General features: G+C 45.0%; 1 protein-coding gene and 1 long non-coding RNA gene across 4 annotated transcripts in view; one reads left to right on the plus strand and one right to left on the minus strand.

Annotated features, from left to right (window-relative positions):
• Window positions 1-21,022, minus strand: part of POLL (DNA polymerase lambda) — a 132,673-nt gene that overhangs the window by 95,394 nt on the left and 16,257 nt on the right. The gene's annotated exons all lie outside the window — the stretch shown is intronic.
• On the plus strand, window positions 2,708-6,507 carry LOC310707763. The gene is made up of 3 exons (XR_014526725.1): window positions 2,708-2,852; window positions 3,719-3,764; window positions 6,452-6,507. It is a non-coding gene; the product is annotated as an uncharacterized lncRNA (long non-coding RNA).

The following is a 21,022-nucleotide window of genomic DNA, read 5'->3' on the forward strand; positions in this document are numbered from 1 at the left end:
TGATTTCCAGCTTTACATTTAATAATTAAAATGATGTGACTGTGACTGAACCACTGTGGTACAATAAACTCTTGGTTGTTCTTTTCATTCAGCACTGGTCATGTAAGGACTGTTGTCCACCACATGCCATTTTCAAAGGGTACAACCCTATGCTTAAGAGATATCCTTAGGGTAGCCTAAGTGGTGGTGTCAGATTATTTGTTCTTTGGGATCTTGACATACATGTCTACACTTTTCCTCAGGGCAGGCCTGGATTCTTGCCCTCCATGAAACCGGTAGGCCCACAGTGATATTTAATTTATTTAATACAATTTATACACCACTTGGTTGTAAAAAAACCAACAACGCTCAAAGTGGTTCACAAAAAGATAAAACAATAACATCACAAAAAAATTATGACCATACTTTAAAACATACAAAAGTTAAAAGAATAAAGTTACCTCAACTTTCTCGGTAGGCTTGAGGTATGGGCCCCAGAACAGTTGCTCTTAGTACTGGAAAATATCACAATGGCACTATTGTTGACGCTACTGCCAGGGGCTGCTGGATCCGTGCATAGATGTCCCATGTGGTGAGCCATGGACAGCATATGGCAACTTCTTTTGACACTAGACTGACTTTGCCCACCAACGTCCTTCAGGACAGGAAAGAAAATAAAGGGCTTCATTTGCCAGCTGCCCTTGACCTTTCGTTAATCCTGACCTCTGGCTTGCCTTTTGTCCCTGCCTCCTTATCAAAACTTGCTGCTCACTCTAACTTCTGGTTGCTCCTCAGCACTGCCTGGCCATGTGCCCTTTGATCCCAACCACTTCTGCCATCCAAGCTACTGACTTGTCCCATGACTTCCCACTCATCTCAAACTGCCTCCTGTGGCACTGCCACTAGGGCAAAGATAGCAGGTTGAACTTGCCCTTCCCTTGAGTACTTGTGCAGGCCTTCTTGCCTTTTTTGGAAATGGCTTATCATCAGCATCATTTTATTTGTATGCCGCCTTTAAACCCATGCTCAGGGTTTTACAACATGAAAATATTTACATAATTACAAAAGTAGTCATAAACAATAAATAAAAAAGACCAAGAAGTACAAAACAAAATTGAACAGTTTCCACATAAATCATAAGACCGAAAAATAATTATGCAAATTTTTTTATAAACAACAGCAACAAAAAATCCCCAAACAACACCCCAGCCCAAAAGCTTGATGAGCAGCCTCAGATTTTGTAGCTGGAGTCAGTCCGGGCCCCACCCTCCCAGGCCAGGTGGGGAAAGACCAGCAAGGCAGGGAACAGGTCTTCCAGGACTCACAGCCAAGGTTTATATATATATTAACTGTTTTTATATGCAGTTGTTTCATATATGTTTTTACTGTATTGTGAAATCGCTTCAAGATGCTTCATAGAAAGCTATTAATAAATGAAATATAATAATAATAATAGTAATAATAATAATAATAATAATAATAATACAGTGGTACCTCGGGTTAAGAACTTAATTCATTCTGGAGGTCCGTTCTTAACCTGAAACTGTTCTTAACCTGAAGCACCATTTTGGCTAATGGGGTCTCCCGCTGCTGCCACCGTGCCACCGGAGCACAATTTCTGTTCTCATCCTGAAGCAAAGTTCTTAACCCGAGGTACTATTTCTGGGTTAGTGGAGTCTGTAACCTGAAGCATCTGTAACCTGAGGTACCACTGTAATAATAATAATAGTAGTACTACCTTAGAGGAGCTCTGCTGCAGCAAGAGCATGGGTGATTAGAGAGGCAGTGGTTTTACAGCACTACCCTGTGGCAATGGCAAAGGAGTCTTCTCTGCTACAAATTGCCGATCCTGGGGATAGGGGTTGCCATATGGTCTGGTGAACCCAAACAGAGTCGTCACCAGTTTGCTGTCATGCTTTTGGCATCAATTTGCAGATGAAGCTGTTAATATTCAGCAGCTGGCTTGGAAACCACTCATTTTATGCACAGCCAGAGTTTTAACATATCAGAATTCTTATCTTGTCCATTTGCATCCATTTCAATTTATGTCACTCATCTTTAAGTGCTGTTAATTGGCTGACTATTGATAATGAGCCTCTGCAGATATTTATTAAGCTATGCCTCTAATAAACATGCAAAATATACTTTCCATTTGGTATCCAGCATCATTTACATGCTTTCATCTTGCCATGCTACATATTTTACAAGTGAACATTCAGATGAAACATATTCCATACAAACTGCAACGCCTTAAGAGTTTTCCAGATCCATTCTTCTCCCTTTTGCACAATAACATATGGAATAATGTATTATTGAATACCCTCCCCCCCCCTTTTGCATATCCTGACATTATATCCAAATGGTGACCTTCATTCGCCTGGTATATTTGAAGCCTACATCGAACATTAGGAAGTATCTGACACCACAGGAAAATGTGTTGAAAGGCATTTGGTAGAGTATGAGACACTTTCAGGGTTGTGGATCTGAGCCCCACGTTGAGCAAAAAGATTCCTGTAGGGCGGGGTTGGATTAGACAGCCCTCATGGTCTCTTCCAACTCTATGGTGGTAAACCTTAATACCTGATAGGTTTCATATTTGCCATAAAAATTCATTCTATTGGGATAATGCTCCTTCTGCAAAATCCCACATGTGTAGACTCAGTGGCCGCAATTCAGAAAAAGGCCAATGGGAGTTAAGCACAAGTCACTTTCTCTGGATTGGGAGCAGCAAGCAGGGCTTGTAGGCAGTTATCACCGCCAGTTTATTGCATCACTTTCTTGGGTTAAGCAAGAAGTACACCTTGATATGGAGCCTTTTTGGATTGATCAGAAATACTTTGAGTTTGTTGACTTCATGGGGTTAAAGCACTCATGTTAGTATTTACTTACTCACTTTCTTGATTAGCAATCAATAGACCATTAAAACGTTTTAGAATATAAGTTCACATCAGTTCAGTGCCACATATGTAAACAATACTCTATTTGGACTTCAAAGTATGGAAAAAGACACCAGGGGTGTAAGTCATAATCAGAATTAGGAATGGGAGATAAATTTGATTCAACTGATATTTAAAGGCAAACCAGTTTAGTAATTTGCACTCTACAAACCCCAACACACCTCCTTTAAAATTTGTATTTCTCCAGATTTTGCAATGCAGTACAATGTAGGTTTTATTTACGGTATCCAAATTGTGTTGAAATAAATAAAATTTGCCCAAACAGAACAGAGAAATCTTATGCCTTCTATTTGCTGTTCAATTAGGACCATGGATGCTTTTAAATCCTGAACTTCTAGCCAATGTATGAAAGTGAACCAAATTGTGTCCTAGTTTTTTCATTTGGATAAATGCAACGGATATAATGTGCATATGTCTGCTCATTTTTCGCATCAGCTTCTGCTAGTCACAGAGAAAGTGTATTGAGCTATGCACCAAAGCCCCAATCCATTACTCACCTCAATCCTATTGAGTTCCCATTTGGCTTCACAGATTTAACCAGCCTTTGGCCTTTGCACTTTCTAGCCTACTTTTGAAATTGCCACTAGAAAATGTGGTGCTTTTTTCTGCTGCTTCTAGCCCAGACACAGCAAGAAGTTTCTGCTGAAAGGTTGCCCAAGAACAAGAGTTGGAAAGAGGGAAAACTACCTGGGGGGAAACGTAGAAGGATGTGGAAGAAATGTAATTATATATGGAATGGGCAAAGGAAATCTAATTTGTCCCCCAACATAATCTTGTCTTAGCAGTAACTCTGAGTGAGTATCATGAGGAATGACACTAAAGACTGAGGTAGGTATTGGGGAGACTTCTAATTAGTAACCACAGTTGTGCCTAATCTACCTTGATAATAAGATATGGTCAAATTAAGGCAGATTTACCAAGAAGCTCTGTGGCATTTGCAACAGAAGTCTTACTAAAATGGATACTGTGAGAGCATAGCTGTCAACTTTTCCTTTTTCTTGAGAGGAATCCTATTTGGAATAAGGGAATTTCCCTTTAAAAAGGGAAACGTTGACAACTATGCTGTGAAAGAAGATGGTTTGTTGTTATCTAGAAGTCTATGGAATATGGGCTATGCTTAGATGGTGTTGTTTCATTTTTATCCTGTCTTTCTGCCAATGAGTCCACCTCTTATTACCTGAAAGAACAGGACTTGAAAACACTCACCTCTGGAGGCATGATCCGTCCCAGTGTAGGCACTGGGCAGCGCTCTGAATGCATTGTTTCTTCCTGTGCGTGTAAAATGGAGAATAGAAGAGTTGCGCCTTTTAGGGTGGTGGCACCCAAAATCCACAGATGGGCTATACCTTTACAGTATTAGTACGAACAAAATTGTTGCAAAATAATGTGCAAGCTTTCAAGTGGTGCAGAATGTTTAATCAGGCTAGAAGTTATTCAAAGCAAGGGTTAGGGGCAGAGACAAAATCACCCAAAATTAGACTGGATTGTGATGTGATGAGGTTTGCATTTTAGACTCTGTCTAAAGTTGGAGACTACAGACTGGATTCATCTCTGCTAGGTGGTTGCTGATATTAGATTATACTACAAATTCTGGGAGGAAGAGGCAACGACTGAGTCCCCATTTTTGTAAACGTAAGGGCCAAGTACACAGGTTCCTGGTTAGGCAGAAAGCAGGTGTAAAGAGAAATATAGCACTCTTTATAATAGGAAAGCCAGTGATTAATTTTGCATGGTATACAAGATAAAACTGATCCATCAAAACCAAATTGCATAGCATTACCTAATGTTTAGAGGATGTCATGATCTGACAGGATGACGAGGAGGAGGAAGAGGATCCCAGTGAGGGGTGTAGCCAGGACTGGGACACACCAGGGTAAGCAGGGGTTAGGGGAGGAAGTACTCTTTGAGGCACAGGGAGCAGCAGGAGGGGTGCTGCAGGAGGCTGAGGTAGGCAAGGGCCCACAGACCAGCTCACTAGCTGGCCAGGTGGGCCTCATCAGCTGGAGGAGGCTTGGAACAGGTGAGGGTCACCTGCCTCATCAAGCCCAGATGCTGTAATCAGCATGCAAAGTACAAAAGGGAAGCAGAGCTGAGGGGCTTTGCCTGCTCAACTGCCCATGTTGATGGACCTTGGCTTGGATGCTCCTGGATCTTTAGGGTACTGTACTTTGGCTTTGATTCTGGACTGTTTCCTGACTGCTGGATTTCAGACTTGGCTTACTGACCCTGGACTGCGTTTCCTGAACTTTGGACGACATGCTGGCTCGCTGCCAGGTAGGCCAGGGATTCAGAACAGAGAGTAACTCTCCAAATGCAAAGTGAGGTGGTAGAAAATCATCTTCCCTGCAGGCATGTGCACATGTGGATTGTATTTCTACCCTGCCAGTTCTCTAACCCCTAATACAGTTGTCCTTCTGACTGTCCCTTATTATTACCCATCAACCCAAGTGCAAGGTCATGACAGATTGGCACCTGCCATGAATTGGTAACCTACAAGCAGGGGGAAAGAGATGTCCCAAGAAGATGCAGGCAAAACATGGATTGCCTAGTATTGGAAGACACAAGATCTACCCACTCTGGAAGAATGGCAGATGAAAGTGATGGACTATATGACACTGGCTGAGATGACTGGCAGAATCCGTGATCAGGGAAAAGAGACGGCGGAAGAAGAATGGAGAAAATTTAAAAGTTATCTTAAGGACTACTATAAACTTGATGAATGCTAGTATGTTGAGGTTTTCAGGAAAAAGGGATACAGTGATATAAGATCAGATTATAGAAAAGACTAAGACGACAGAGGTTGGAAAGGAATATTTAGAAGTTGTTAAAAAATTATGGACATGGGGATGCAGAAAGGGGGGGTATGGGGAAGTCCAGGAAAAGAGGTTTATGAAAAAATGTTATGAAACTATACGTGTTTGTATGTCTTTTTAAGTGTTTGTTTGTCTTTAAAAAATTCTGTAAAACCAATAAAAATTTTATTAAAAACAAAACAAAACATGGATTGCCTAGAGATGGAGGAAGCTTCGTTGTAGGTGTAATCTTCTTGCACCATCCATTACTACAAAAAGATGAGAGGTGAGGATGGGGAGGTACTTGTGTTCTCCTTGTAGCAGGTTAGAAGATGTCAAAGGCACCCTTGGTGTCTTCTTCCCCTACCCTCAGAGCTATGCTGACGCAGCCTAGTACGGGAATGATCTGTGAACCTAGCAAAGATATCATGACCAAGAAGGGCTAGCCCAAAATTTAAACTAATCCCTTACTTTGTCAGATTATCCGTGCTTTCTTGCCTTCAAATTCTGAGGTGCAGTGGCAGAGTGTGGAGGGAGGTCAATGAAATAAACTAGACCTACATATGACTGTTTATTCCTGTTATTGTAACCTGGCTCTGACTGAAAAGATGGCCATTGATGGTCTATTATAAGGAACATGATGTGATAACTGGGATTAGCTGGCACAAAGACAAGGGCGAGTTGCTGACATTGCTGATCGCTCACTATTTCCTTGTCCTCTAGTTCCCTCTGCTGGCTACTAAGGCTGCAAGCAATTTCTCCTTGGCTGCATCTTCAGAAAGAGTTGGTTTCTGTTTTTCGTCCTCTGTCAGGAATTATTTGGGGTTTTTTTAAAAGCATTTCAGTATTCAGCTCCAAGAGGAGAGGCAAAAATCTCCATCAGTTCATTCTGGATCTTTGGGCGGACCTGTTCCTCCCAACCAGTAGCATCAGCTGGCTGGGGCTAATGGGAGTTGTAGTTGTGGATGGAGGAGAATATTTGGTTCAGCTCACATTTAAAGGTGAGCCTGCCTAATTCATGCTGACTGAAACATGAACTCATGCGTACTTCACAATTCACACTTCTCTGAATTTTTCAATGCAGCCAAATAACATGTACAAAAATACATTTACTAAGGTTAAAAAGTTTGTTAGAAAAAATAACACAGAGAAATGCCTTATACCAGGGAAAACTGCAGTGTAAAAATGTGTAAGGCAAAGCCACATACAAAAATGTGGATGTTTGGAGAAATTCATACCAAGGTGCTGATGAATTTTCATTAGGTCTTTAAAACCAGCAGCTATGGAAATATGGAGAATGGAGACATAAGCAAAAGAGAGAATCTGAAAGTGGCACATTTGCCTATCCATCCCTACTCGTATTCCAAAACGTGGAGTTCACCAGGATGGGAAAGGCTAGTGCAGAATATTGTAGCAGAGCCACTAAAAGATGGTGGATCTGAAAGTTCATATTTAAATCTTGCCTCCGGCATGAGCCCCACCAACACACAAACACCCACACACCCACACACACACCCCTTATGGGAGCGACCATAATGACCCATCTTACAGGGCCATTGTTATAAGGATTACTGAGATAATGGAAGTGAAGTGCTTTGAGCACTCTAAAGCCACTGTATAAATGCAAAGTGTTTTTGTGATGGGGCAGTTTCAGGAATCACTAAGACCATGCCATGAACCTGGTGCCATAGGATGCTACATCCACTTTCCTGCCTGCCTGCCTTCCTGCCTACCTACCTGCCCTTTGTGGCTTAGGGCCCTCGTATTTACGGGACCGCCTTGCCTGGTATGCCCCGCAGAGGACCTTAAGGTCCATGAATAATCATAGTTTGGAGGTCCCGGGCCCTAAGGAAGTCAGATTATCCTCCACCAGGGCTAGGGCCTTTGCAGTGATGGCTCCGACCTGGTGGACTGCTCTATCCCATGAGACCAGGGCCCTGCAGGATTTAACTTCCTTTCACAGAGCCTGTAAGACAGAGCTATTCCGCCTGGCTTTCAATTTGAACTTAAGCTGATCTTTTATTCCCCTTCCTTCCCTCCCCCTCCCCTTTTTATGAAGATTACCCGCTCTGGGATCCCACAGCTAATTCTCCCCTGCTCTCCTCACTGGCCCAAATAGGACTAATTTAGGCAGCTAGCCCTGGTGATCATCTAATGTTTATTGGATGGTTTTTCCCCCTAAATTGATTTTTGAATTCTGAATTTTTTGTTATTCGTGTTTTATACTGTATTTTATGCTGGTTTTTGTTGCATCAATTAAGTGTTTTAAATTTGTTGTTAGCCACACTGAGCCCGGTTTTCTGAACTGGGAATGGTGGGTTATAAATAAATTATTATTATTATTACAGCAGCTGTTGCAAAATGAGTAGAGACAACCATCTAGTCACTCTTCTAAGTGGCGGGGTGTCTCCTGGGGTATTCACTAAAGGATTATATTCATGCAGTGTGGCTAGTTCAGGTCCATGACCAAACTGAAAGAGAGGAAATGTTATGATTCTAGACCTGCGGAACTTGAAAGCCTCCCCCCCCCCATATGAATGAGAGCCCCCCACCTGGAGCCTCAGCAACCTTCTGCTTTTGTTGCCTGGCTGAGACTGCAAAGTCAAGCCCCTGGCAGGCCACAGGATATAGCTGGTGGGCTGAAAATTCCTCAGTATGTCACAGGTGATTTAGGCCTATGTTAGATGTGACAGGTTATTTCGCAACAACTATCGGATCTAAAAATATTGAGGGGGTACAACAGGTCTTCTGAGATTCCACGCCTCACACCCTCTTGAGGCTTCCATCTTCTTTGGCCAGGGATAGGACAGTATAAAAAGGCTCCATCCTCAGTATAGGTTTTGAAGAGCATCGCTAAGTTTTTGCTAAAGAAATGGTGTGCCTGCCAACAATTGGGTGCATCTACAAGCCTCTCTGTGATCAGGAACATGGATTGCACAGGGTTCCTGATCACAGGGAGTCCTGTACGCAAGTTTAAGCAAGCCCATTTCCTTCAGAGCCTACTGCGGCAAGCAGCAAGGTTGGGAGTAGAGCAGGCAGGGCTGGTACATATAGCCCTGTATCATCAACACAGTTTGATCTTTACTATTACTGCAGAGGGCTTGATGGTTCAGCCTGGACCTTTGAATGATCTCAGCCAGCAGTTTCACTATAACATTAAAAAGCATGGGAGACAAGACAGATTCTTATGGCACTGCATAGGGTTCCACTGCAGTCTCTCAGTGCTGTCACCTAGGGATGGGTGAATCTGTCAGTTTCAGGTCCTCATTTTTCCAGTACTAAAACGAGTTATTCACATTTCCATATTAGTCTGAGATTTTCCTTTTAAAAGCCAGCTTGAAATTTCATTTTATTGCAAATTTATTCAATTAGACACATTTTTGCAACACAATTTCCCCCGATGTACAAGGCACAACGATTCCAACATTTTCCAGATCAAACATTTCCAAATGGATTTGGTGTTATTTTTACAGACAGCCATAAATATGGTGGAACAATGGGGTTAGAGGACTCTGTTTATGAACTCTGGATAGGAATACGTGGGTTTTTTAAAAACAACAACAACCTTGGCATTCTTTTTTGTTTTTAGAGTGTGTTGCTAGTTGTGCGTTCTTCCAGATGTATACACAGAGCGAGAGACTCAACAGATGCATAAAGCTGTTCAGTGTTATTATTGAGCCATGGTCTAAACAGGTAAATTATACCCCAGTAACAGATTTGCTATGAGACAGGGGAACCATAAGAAATATTGCTACAACCATCATCAGTGCCCATATCATAGCCCCATTTCCGGCAATGACAAAGTGCTGAGTTATTGTCTTGGCTCGAAAGGCAACGAGTTTGTAAACTCTCTTGTTTGTGCCACTTTCCCAGCAAAATGAAAAATCATTCATCATCACTAGGTAGGTACACTGTCAGAGCAAGGAGCAGAAAGCAAAAGGGCCAGAAAGACCAAACGAAGCTATTGGATGCTGGCCAGATTTGAGAGAGAGGCTAAGTGGCCAAACAGGTTGCAGGGCTGAAGTGTTAAAGGCTCCTCCAGATGAGCTATTTATTGATCATTTATCCTGATTTGCTCACAGAAAGCTGACAGGGAGGTTAGATTGTAACTGTCCAATAAGGTTATAGGACAATAAGCGTTCCGACTTACATTCACCTTTGATTTGCTTGTGGAGTGTTTATGCATCCCACACTTTTCCGTGAATCTCCCTGTCACTTTCACGACCACAAAAATCCATTTCTTTCTTTCTTTTTGGCTCTTGGGCAGCAAAGCACTTTCATCCAAATAGGCACCGATTGGAAATGAAGCAGCAAGGCCAGCCCCAAAACATTTGCCAGCACCAAAAGCATTGAAAGCAGGACCAGGTGTGACTGCCCCAATAGCATCACAAGCACAAATCATCACAAATGTGCAATAAAAAAAGACTCCAGGAGGGGCCCTGATTGTGACAATAGAAAAATGTCCAAGCAGTGGCGTAGCGTGGGGGGTGCAGGGGGGGCCAGCCGCACCAGCCGCAACATCTGGGGGTTAGGGTTAGGGGGCGCAAATCCACGGGTTAGGGGGCACAAATTACTTGCCTTGCCCCGGGTGCTGACAACCCACGCTACGCCACTGTGTCCAAGGTAGAGATGGAGGAAGAGCCAGAAGCCCTTGCTCAATTGTGGTGCAATGCTTTCCCATTTCTCCACCTGCAGGGAGAACAGCCATCAAACCACTCATTTTGCCCTATTTTTACTGCAAAAATTATCTCTCTGACCCACCATTACCACCCTATTTCTGCCCTCCCATCTAGGTCTCTCTCATTGCCGGGACATTCTTTCCAGATTGCACCAGTATAATCACCCCACACCCATTTATGTGAGCTACCATAGCAACATTTTACCAGTCCCACTATATCATCAACACTCTCCACACCCAGTATACCCATTCTCACCTTATTCCCAGGTATCTGTTGTCACCTGGAGAGCAATACATGTGGGCCACTTATTAATGCTGCTTTGCAAGCGTTGGGACCCTCACTATTGCAAAGGCCTCTAAGATCAAAGCAAATGCCTGGAGCATGAAAAAGAGCATTCTAAGAAGGCATAAGGGTAGATAATCTGAAGCTGCTGGGGCACTCAGCTCTGCCTAAGAGCTCTACCTGCATCCCTCTGCCATCAGAGATCTGGGAGATAGTCCCATGAGGCTTTTTTCTTGGTGGCACTTAGCTTTTGGAATGTCCTTCCAAGGGAAGCTCACTTAGCCCCATCATCTACCTCCTCCTTTTTTACCCAGCTAGTGAAAATGCTGTTTTAGGATGTCTTCAGGATAAGTAACAACTGAGGGTGTCTCCAGAGACAGTCGCTGTTTTGTGGGATGGATTCAAACATGTACCAGAATTTTAAGTTTGCTCAAAGTGGATCAAAAGGCTCTGTCGCCATGTAGACACCCCACAAACAAATCAGGATGAGTGCAGGACAACTGCTCATTGTAATATAACTGCCCTGCAAATAAAGCAGAACAGTTGCTCAATATAATCTGGCCTCTATGCAAGCAAATCAGGATGAATGCTTGATAAATCAGCAATCTCTGAAATAGCCTTGAAAATAGATCTGGATTATTTCCTGGCACTTGTTATGGTGTTCCTGCCAAAGTGATGTGTCTCTTTTGTTTTGTGGTTCCTTTAATATTTGTGTTTGCTTTTATTTTGTTAAATTGTTTGAGGATGTGCTTTGATATTGTGCCTTGGTGGTCTTGAGGGACAGAAAGGCAGGATGAACAATATTTTCAATTAAATAAACTGCTATCAGGACTTCTCAGCATGTGCTATGTCTGTTGTTCTTGGCTGAGAGGATAACAGAACACCAGACCAAAAGGCAATGCCCGCTGACCAGTTTCTCCTGCTTTAGCCACACCTGGTTGAACCTGTTTCATTGTTGGTGTCCATTCCAAAGAGCAGAAGAGGTGTTGCACTCCCATTGCTGCATGGAAGGAGTACACTTGGTGGGCTGTTTTTGTGTGTTATTGTTGTTGCTGGCATCCATCTGTCTCGAGAGACAATGGAGTGTGCCTGTGGGTGTGAAGGCAAACTGCTGGCGATTCACAGCACCTGTTGTAGCTGCAGAGACTGGTAACTGTTGCCTCCAGTGTTGTTTCTGCTGTGTTAGCAATGCCAAAGTGACCTCCCTGGGGCACAAGCCTGGGCAGTGTGTACGGAGTCCTGGGCTGCCCAGATGACAAGGCCTCCCACTCTCAGCCTCACTGATGTGGTCCAAAGGAAAGCAGAGAAATGTGTTTGGCATCAGCTTGGATGCAGGAGTTGACAGAAGGAGACGTACAAGACACCATCCAACTGTCTTAGGGATTCCACTCTGGATTTTTGTAGGGTTTACGCCTTAGCTTTCATTATCCAGAAGATGTCCCACAAGATTTTTCCTCAGGTTCACTCCTGAGGCCTTTCTCATGAATGAGTATAGACACAAAGCAGTGGGGGTTTAGGACCAGAGATTTCCTTCTGTTGTTGTTTTCCAGTACCAAGAAAGTGATGGTGTTCTTATCAAGCATCACAGAATGGGGAGCTAGTATTGGTGAATATTGGAAGAGAAACAGGGAGTTTAAAACCGTCATCCAGTTGAGACTGTGCCAGGGGCGCCGACTTATAAAAAATATTGGGGGGGCCCATACTGGGGTCCTGCCGCTGGTTCGCTCGGGTAGCCGGGAGAACGCAGTTCGAGGTGGCAGTGTTGGGGAGAGACCCTCGCTCAGGGCGCCACGAGACTTGGCGGCCGGCGGCCTATCTGGGGGGTTTTGGAGCGTATTTCGGCGGAGTGATTGGGGAGGAGGGGGCTTGTTGCCGGATTCTTCAGCTGAGCCGGAGATCCGCTGCTGGGGGTCCCTGGGCCGAGTTGTGAGCACGGCCTACTGAAGGGAGATCCAGCCGATTGCGTGACGGGGACGGCCGGGGCTCTCCGGCTAGGGCGCGCGGCTGGCTGGCTGGCGAGGGAGCAGGTGGGGAGGAGGCGGGGGTCCTCACTCTCTTAGGAAACGCACCCGCGCACCCGATTGCCACGAAGTCCGAAGGGTGCGTGTGTGGAATTAAAAAGCAAAAATGAGATACGGGCAGGGCAGGCAAAGAGTTTTCTGCAAGAGGATGGAGGGCAGGTTGAAGAGAAAATCACTCGGGATGAGACAGTCAAATCAGCCATGATAAAATGGGCTCAGGATATTGGGTATAACATCATGTTTGAGGACTGGGAAAGGTTATGGACCACCGGAATGAAATTCACGGCATGTAATGCCTTGAAGGAAAATATTATGAAAATGATTTATAGGTGGTACATGACCCCAGTCAAGCTTGCAAAAATATATCACCTGTCTGATAATAAATGTTGGAAATGTAAGGAGGCTGAAGGGACATTCTTTCACCTCTGGTGGACTTTTCCAAAAGTGAAGGCCTTCTGGGAAATGATCTATAATGAGTTAAAAAAGGTATTTAAGTATACCTTTCCCAAGAAACCAGAGGCCTTCCTCTTGGGCATTGTTGGCCAGAAAGTGTTAAAGAAGGATAGAACCTTCTTTATGTATGCAACTACAGCAGCAAGAATACTTATCGCAAAATATTGGAAGACACAAGATTTGCCCACACTGGAAGAGTGGCAGACGCAATTGATGGACTACATGGAACTGGCTGAAATGACTGGCAGAATCCGAGATTTGGGAGAAGAAACAACGTAAGAGGACTGGAAAAAATTTAAGGACTATTTACAAAAACAATATAAGTTGTATGAATGTTAAAAATTTACACGATTCGGAAACTATAGCTTCAGCAATTAGATTTGGGAAACAGGAAATTATATTTTAAGTAAGAAAAGGTCAAAATCTAAGGTAATACTATGTTTAATTTAAGATATAAGTAACTGATGAAAAGTATGTTAAATTTAGAGGTATAGTATTTGAAAAGTACAAAATAAGGTACGAAACAAGGTAATAATTTGCTGATATCTTTATTATAAAGAATGCAGGGTAAGGGAGATGCGAGGAAGTCCAGTTAGTTATATAAAAAATGTGTTGAATGGTTGGTTTTCTTTTCTTCTTTTTCTTTTTTTCTTTTTCTTGTTCTTTTACTTTTTTCTTCAGTGTATGTTTCTAACTTTGTATTTGAAAACTTAATAAAATATTTATAAAAAAAGAAGAAGAGAAAATCCTTTCGCTTTTCTGGGGCGCAGGGAAGTCTCAGAGCCGGAGGTTGGGGAAGGGACCCCCTTTGCTCTGCCCTCTTCTCCCGTCTTAGATTTGCATGGGGGTCCCCGCCCGAGCTTGCCTGGCCACCGGGCCACACAAGGGCCGCGCTCTACGCGACGCACCTTGCTAGCCGCGCAGCTGTCATCCGCGGCTGCGGAGCGGCCCTGCGCCGGTGCCCAGCCCCTCTGGGCGCCCGCTGCGCTGCCAATGACAAGCGGGCGACGTCGCGGGCGGGGAAGGCGTCGCTTTCTTTCCCGATCCTTCATCCTCCCAGTCTTCCAGCCCTTTTTTGGGTTGGAAGCTCGTCTCGTTCGCCCTTCTCCTTTCTTCACCCTGCGCGCAATTTTCCTCCCTCGTCTCCCTCCCCATTTCTCCTTCCTTCCTTCCTTCCTGACTGACGGGCTCGGGTTCGGGCTTCGGCTCAGGCTCGGGCTTCGGCTCGGGCTCGGGCAGCCACAGCGTCGGCGGTGTTGGCGATCGGCGGCGCGGGGGGATGGCCCTCCCGTGGGAGCCGGCGCTGCTCAATGGGGTTGCCAAGGAGACAGGCCGGCCGCCCCCCTCCCCCGGCCCGGCGCCCCCCGCCGCGCCGGTGCCCGTTATTGAGCTGGTGCGCGCCGGGCGCCCTATAAAAGCCGCGGACGCGCCCACCGCCGCCTGAGATTATTGGGGGGGCTGAGCCCCCCCAAACGAATTTTTGAGGGGGCTCGGGCCCCCTCAAGCCCCATGGAGTCGGCGCCTATGGACTGTGCACACCTTCACCTTTTTTGTACCCCTTTCTAGCTCCATGGCCCCTGGGCAGACACTGGCAAAGAGAAGGAAACTTGTTGGAGAACATGTCAAAATGCCCATATGAGGTTTTTACACACTGGATTGCACACAAAGTTGCCTAGGCCAGCACAGTTACGTGAGAACCCTACCCTTTGCCACTTTCTTTTTTAAGAATGTAAGAATTGTTTTCGGAGGTCTAAGTCCAGCTATTCCAGTATTCTGTCTGCGGCAATGACTGTCCTAGGGAGCTCATAAGCAGAGCATAAAAACTGATGGCCCTTTTTCTGATTGCTCAGCATCTGGAAATCAGAAGCTCTGTTGTTTCTGAAGATGAAGCTTTAATTCAGCTCTCGTAGTAGCTAATGGCCACTTATTAGGTCCATCCTTTTATGAATTTATCCAATCCTTTTTTGCAGCCATCTTAGCTGGCTTTAAAACTAGCACATCCTAGTGCTAGCTTTAAAGAACCAGCTAAAAAACGAACGAACAGCTAGCTAGTGAATATCCTGCAGCAGCCTTCCATAGCCTGATACCTTCCTGGATGCTCTTGGCGAATGGTCAGCATGGCCAATGGCCAGCCCATAGCAATAGTTTTGGTTTGGGATTGGCTGAGCAGTGGAAAGAGCTGATTGGCCAGAGAATAGGAGATTGACAGAAATGGCTGCAGCAGTTCAAACTGGAGGCTTGGGAGAATGTAGAGAGCCATAAATAGTGGGGGGGGGGGTTTGGGGGGAGTGTTAGTTTGGAGGAAAAATTAATTTCTTTCCCTTTTAAACTCCATGTGATGGAACAGTGCACCCAATAAGTGACCAGTCCCCACTCACTATTTAGCAGTGCTGGACACAATCCACCCAAAGTCAAGCATTTGTCTGTGCAATCCTATACATGTCTACTCCTTTCCAATTTTTTGCTATCAAAATTCTAGCTGCCATTGTTGCATACATGAAAGTTCTTCTAAAAATTTTGGTATTTCATTATATACGATTCCCAAAAGGAAGGCTTCTGAGGTTTTTTTGGAATGAACATTTAAAGATTTTTTTAAAGTTCATTATATATAATGTCCCATAGTTCTCTAACTTTCACACAGTTCCACCACATATGTATCACGGTACCTTCTGACTTCTTATACCTCCAGCAAACATTCAATTTTTTATATACATTTTGGCTAATTTGGCTGGAGTCAGGTACCAACAGTAAAACATTTTCAGCAGATTTTCTTTCAGATTATAACATGCGGTGAATTTTATGTCTACCTTCCAGAGTCTTTCCCAAAAATCCATTTGGATATTATAACTGAAGACCTGGGCCCATCAAATCATAACTGATTTTACCACCTCCTCGACTTCCCAATCAAGGAGGAGTTTATACATCTTGGATAAAGGTTTTTCTTTCTTTAATCTTTTCTGCACCCTTTCCTTTATTTTAAATATTTGGTTTTAATGTCTGTCTACATTATTTTATTTTTCATAAGTCCTTTTGTAAGTCGCTGTGAGTTGCCATGGCAAAAAAGGAAACTAATAAATCCAGTAAATAAATAATCATAAATGTCTGGCAACCTGAATGAAGCGTATGTTCACATTAATGGCTTGAAACACAGTGAGATCATTGCCCTAGCCCACTGCATTTCAAGCGACTTTTGCACAAAGTTGTGCACTCTGCACATGAAAGGGGGGCAGGGAGGTCTTCACTGGATGTACAGACCTTTTTGGGATCCCCACCCATGCAGCCCCCCCCCCGGCACTCCTGTTCACTAAGCTGTCACTTGTGTTTGTATGCTCACCTGTGCCAGTGCAATGGCTACTGGATATGTTCAAATTACCACTTACTCCACATCCAGTTTTCTAATTGGATTGAAGGTGGTTTGAGAAGAAAAACACATCACACAGGAATATTTGCCAAGAAACTACAGGATCGATATGGATCGTGTGAATACAGCTTAAAAAATGAGCAGCGCAAGTGCATTGGATGTGGAATAAGCAGTAATGGGAGCCCCTCCAGTGCCATATAACTAGCAACAGCAGGTGGGTAGAGACCTTGTACAGTATTCAACTGCCATGTCTCCCATCAGTACCAAGATTTCTGCTTCTGCAATCTCCTCACCCTACACGTGCCTCACAGCCTCCCTAAATATGCTCCAGAGGGTTGGTGGAGCCCCTAGAACAGATTTAGGGGGCACGCATGGAGTAGCAAGGGGAAGAATGTTTCCTTCCTCCAGCAGAAATCCTTGCACTGATGAAATGTTCACATAGCACTACTTTGGATGCTCCCCATAGCTCAATAGCAGAGTGCACTGTGCAAAAGGTCCCAGGCAGGTTGAGTCCCTGACATTTCCAGCTACAAGGGCCTCAGGTAAACAAAGTAAATGATATCAGATAAATTATATGAAGGGTCTGTGCCTGAGACTTTGGTTACTATGCTGCTCATCAAAAGAATCTGGCCTGGTAGAGGCAACTCCATTGTTGCTCTGAAGTTGTGTTTTGTGCACATAGGTGTGCACATTGGTAAACCTTAAATTCCATGGGTGAAGCAGCCCTTAACTTCCCAGGCTCAGGAGCAGACCAGTGGTTATCAACCTGTGTGCCGTGGCACCCTGGGGTGCCTTGAATGATGGTCTGGGGTGCCGTGGGCAACACTGGCTTCTGTCCCTCTTTCCTTCCCTCCCTCCTCTGATGCCCTCTTGCATCTCTGCCTCCCAAAGGCTTGCATAGCTGTTTGTGCAGCAGCCCTGGCTACAAGCTCCCCAGGTGAATGGTGCCTCTGGGGCTGGCCATGGGGTGCTTCCAAGGCCCCTTTGGGGCAATGTGACGAGGCACCTCTCTTTGGGGCATGGGGAAGGCAGCTCAGAAACCAGGGGTGGCAGCTGCGGCTGCCCAGAGGACTCCCAAGAAGAGGGGAGAGGAGAGGAGGCTGAGGGAACACTCCACAAGGAAGGGTGTTCGAAAAAGGGCAAGAGGCTGCCAGCTCTGCATAACTGGGCTCCTGAGCCCCACAGGGGTACCACAGAAAGAATGTAGTTGGCTAAGGGAGCCATGAACTCAAAAAGGTTGAAAACCTTACTCACTGGATGCTGAGCCCTTGAGAATGTCCCCAAAGATTGTGGGGTGTAGCATACCTGGGTGTGTTCTTCACAGGACACTGCAGCCCCAGCCTTGTGGTTCCCAGCTGTCTGGACTGGCTATATCAGAGAGCCCCACACATCGTGGCTCAGTTTTTAATTACAAGTGCTTGGATAGGCAGAAGAGATGGCACCCGCTGGTTTTGCATGTTAATGAGGGTGCTTAATATTCATGAGTCAATATTTTAGGGCGGCGAATGGCTGTGCAGTAGGTGCACATATGAATGGGAGTTTATCATGATTAGGCAAATCAGGAGGGAGAGCGAGCGGCAGGGGAAGGGAAGATGAATTTCTCCAATAAAATTAACTAAGGCCGCCACGGCATGCTGCTCCCCTCCTTCTCCTTCCCGTGTGCTTTGCTGAGCTCTCTCTTTCCTCAAATTTATGAGGCCAATTACAGAGATGAGCTTGGAAGTTTCTGGGAACTTCACTAAGTGCAAACGGCGCTCCCTGCTGTTCCCATCAAATTAATTAACCGAGTGCTATTGATGGCTGTCCGGCTCCGGCGAGAGATTTAGCTGCAGGGAAACGCCGGCGTAGGATTCGTGGTGAACGGCACCATTTGGAAACAGGAAGATCCTGGCTTGTGCTGCTGCCACTGGGAAGCTGCATGGCAGTGGGGTGGCCCAGGAAGAGCGGCCTGAGCTGCAGGAACCAGGAACTGCTGCTTCAAAATGGAGAGGTGACCCAGGAAATGGTCTGATGGCAATGGTGGCTGGCGCCCATTGGGTCTGGTGGGGCAGTATGCAGGGAGCCCAACAGTAGGTGGCGCCAGAGCCAATGGCAGGCAGTGCAGGCTAATTCTTGCCCCCATCTTCCTCCTTGCTGAGTTCTACCAGGTGCAACACTGAGACTAGGGAGGAGGAGGAGGAAGCTGGCAGTTGCTGCTGCCTCTTGGACTGGTTACAGGTAAGAAGGCAAGGCAGGTGAGGGCTGGCTGAGGTTGGTGGGGCAGTGCCTCATTTGGCTTAGTGGGTCACCTTCCGCTACTTGAGGGTGGAACATGACACAGATACTTTGCTGAAGCTAAGAAGGTGTCAAGGTTGCTTTCCAGCCAAATAAATGCACATGGAGGAGAGTGAAGTATTTGTTATCAACGGTAACACTTAGGTGGAATCTACACACATATTAAAAAATGTTCTGAAAATGGTTTTTTTAAATTAAATAAACAACATTGAATTTTCCATAAGGCTCACCATTGCCATCTAGTGTCACATTGTATATTGCACTTAAAACACACTTAAAACGTTTTATTTGCAGTCCTTATAGTCACTTCTATCGCTCTGGATACCTATGCCCACCAGTCTAGTGTCTAGGCAGCTATTCCCAGCTCCACCCTCTATGCAGCAGTTGTAGCAGCAGGGAACCAGTCCCCTCCTCCAGTTTATGTACCTTCCCCTGACGAGCTGCACACACGCAGCCAGAGACTGTGCCTGTGTGGCAACTTCTTCTGATCATCCCTTTTCAGTCCCCTCCTGGTTCTGGGAGACAGTGGTGCAGGAGAAGGTGGGGAAGCAGCTGGCCCTTCACTTGCCTAACCTGCCTTTTCCTCTTCTTCCGACCCATCCTATGCTCCAGCTCTGAAGCTTCCCCTTTCTCCAGCTCTTGCCTCTTGTCCAGAACAGTTCACCACAAATCGCTGATCCCCTCTTTCAAGACTCTAGCCCCACTTTCCCTGATGCACACTCTTCAGCATTCTGCCAGTCCTTGATAGCAGGTGATGGGCCCTACCTTACAGAGCCTACAGTCACTCTGGAGACTTGTTCTATTCGTTGGGGTGGAGGGGGGGCTTCTCAGAGCTGCACCGGGGATAGCCTTTGCCTAAGATAGCAGATCGGCTGTGCATCAGGAATGAGGGAGAGCAGCAGAAAGAGGACCCTGCTCCACAGCCTTAGGCAGCCCCAGTGGGAGATTAATGGTCAATGCCCAGTTCATCAGAATCCTAAGGCCCTTAGCACAGCAGCCTTCTCCAACCTGGTCCCTCCAGATGTTTTGGACTGCAACAGCCCCAGCCATAGTGGCACACCAAGTTAATGTAGACTTGCCAAGAGTATTGCATTGGGTTGCGACCTTTTTAAAGAAAAGGGCTAGCAGGGGATTGGCAAAGGTATTGATTTTGGTTTCTCTCTGGTCATTTTTGCAATCTTAAATTCGATTCTCCACATTTACACATCAGCATGTTTTTTAAAAAACAAGTTTTCATGAAAATTCATCAGAATTGTAGTGCAACTTTCTCTCAATATATACTTTTGGTATGCAATGTTTCCTTGTGTACATTTTTTTTTGCAAAGCATTTTTCCTTACTATAATGTGTTATTTTTACTAAAATATGCATTTATATTCACATCTAGTATATACATTACAGAACAAGCTACACGGCTGGGGAACTGAACTGCAAAATTCAGAGATGGGCAGATTTCAAAGGATAGCTGTGTTTCAGTCTGCCCGTTTCAAAAAAGTGTGAATTAGGTAAGTTCTCCTTTAAATGCAAACTGAATCAAATTTCTCCCCCATCCTTTGGACTAACACAATGACAACAACATTTATTGCAAGGTAGGAAATGTCACCTTGCAGTATTTTTTGAAAGTGGAGCGCGTGGCTAATGCAAAGGTACTTAAGATGAAAGCAATATTCAGTGCTGGATATATGCAGGAGCAGAAGCAGCAGTTTTCTCTGGGACTGGAGTTGTAAGTGTTGTTACTCCACCCCAGGAAGCCCCAATTCCCATTTCCTTGGGCTTCTTCGGCAACTAATCTGCTGCAGCATTTAGCTGAATTTTAATTTTCAGGATCATCAGACTCACAGTCTATGCGCAGGGGTAGGAACTTCCCAGAAAAAGAATAACCCAGCATCAGAGGCCACCTAGTGAGAGCCTGATACCCATCTTAAATTTCTGAACGTGCTTGCAGAGGCACAAACTATGTGGCTCATACCTGCTACTAATGCCAAAAATCAGTGGAGCAAAATCAACATCTCTTAAATTCACATTTTTCCATTTGGGAAAAGTAGTAGTCCAAAAAGAGCAGAGAGTGCCTGGCATTCAGACTGGTCCTCCTTCTGATCTGGCTAGCTGCCCCTGACACTCTCCCAGAGTTGACCTGCATGGGCAACCTCATAAATACCCCTAGCGGTTAAGTGTTAAGAGTCCTCTACCTCCTTACTATTCAACGTCTACCGCAAGCCGAAACAT

This window comes from Podarcis liolepis, assembly GCF_965112155.1.
Source record: "Podarcis liolepis genome assembly, chromosome: 5".
Classification (NCBI taxonomy): Eukaryota; Metazoa; Chordata; class Lepidosauria; order Squamata; family Lacertidae; genus Podarcis; species Podarcis liolepis.